This window comes from Sinocyclocheilus rhinocerous, unplaced genomic scaffold, assembly GCF_001515625.1.
Source record: "Sinocyclocheilus rhinocerous isolate Xijiao unplaced genomic scaffold, SAMN03320098_v1.1 scaffold737, whole genome shotgun sequence".
In the NCBI taxonomy this organism is placed as follows: Eukaryota; Metazoa; Chordata; class Actinopteri; order Cypriniformes; family Cyprinidae; genus Sinocyclocheilus; species Sinocyclocheilus rhinocerous.
Genome location: NW_015632805.1, coordinates 274,734 through 276,224, shown reverse-complemented (window position 1 = coordinate 276,224; position 1,491 = coordinate 274,734).

The following is a 1,491-nucleotide window of genomic DNA, read 5'->3' as shown; positions in this document are numbered from 1 at the left end:
ATCTTTGTCTACATTCAAGACTCAGCAACGAACGTATCTTTTTAATATGTATTTTGGATAATGTGGCTATATGTGGCCTTATGTGTTTGTATTGTGTATATGGGTGTGCAAATGTTTTGTTTAGCACTATGTAAAGTGACCTTGAGCTATGGAAAGGCACTATATAAATAAAACTTTTTCTTCTTCTTTTTCGTCTCCCTTTTTTGGGATTGTGTCCACATAGCTACATTTTGGAGGAAATTCTGTTTGTTTGTACGCGTTTCTTTCTTAGACCGTTTTTCTTTGGTGTTTAAAGATGAGTTATTTGTTTTTTTTATAGAAGACAAGTATTTCCTAATAAATCAATTTATTTTTCTGGACAATTTTTATGCTTTTTTTTTTCTTTCTGTGAAACAAAAACTATATATTTTTTTATTTATGAAATGTAACTTAGATCTCCAGTAATGCCAAAGCCCGAAAATCTTTTACACTGTGCTCAATGCATAATACTTATGCTTCTTTTATAATGCATATTTGACTGTGCGTTGCATATTAAAGGGAGAAAGGCAAATATGGAAAGAAAGGTTTTTATTTATTTTTTATTTTCCTGGTTCTTCATAGTTTTTTGTTGTTGTTGTTGTTGTTGTTAATGTCTGTTGTAACTGTGAGTTACTGACTGGTTTTGTTTTTGGATTTGTACAATAAAAAGAAGCCTCATGATGAGATTCAAAGCTTCGAGAGTGTCGAAGACAGCGCTATCTGGTGGTTAGTAAAAAATAAAGCAACCAGAAGCCTGTGAAAGAAGCTTCGTCGGATGAAGACACCACACATTTCATACTAGATAGAAGAATAGTGTACACATACATTAACAGAAGAATAGTGCACACATATATGAATTGCATACATGCATATTTTCCAGAAATGATCTGTATTCTCCATATTACTTGTATGAGTGATTTCTACGTTAACAACACAAGCCTCGAATCGAGGCTTCATCTGGCCCGTCCCTTTATTCGACACGAGCTCCGGAAAGATGCTGCCTCGGTTCAAACGTCACATCACTAACCGCAGGTGACTTCCGCTTTCATATTTCTCCTCCGTTGCTGTTTCGTGTTATGTGTGGTTCATTTTAGTATTTGTGTTAACAAGACTAACGTATTTGAGTGAACAGAAAGTGTTGGCGATCTCACTCAGAAGTGTTTGAGGGTCTGTTCAGCTTCATCATGGATCACACACACACACCCCGAGATGAAGATTTTTCTCCAGGATGCAGGTAATTTGAATATATACCATACCATTTAATCCCACCGGTCCCAATAGTAACCGTAAAAAGGGTTTTCATTTATAAAGCTCTGAAAACCTTACTCACTGATGTTTTAGTGCACTTCCTGCAAGTATGGAAAAAATAAAGGGTCTCAATGAAATATGTGCAGTTTCACATGCTTAGTGCAGATTGTCACATGACCAGAGCAGTTTATTTCCTGTTTGCAGTTTGAGAAGATGCTGCTGCAT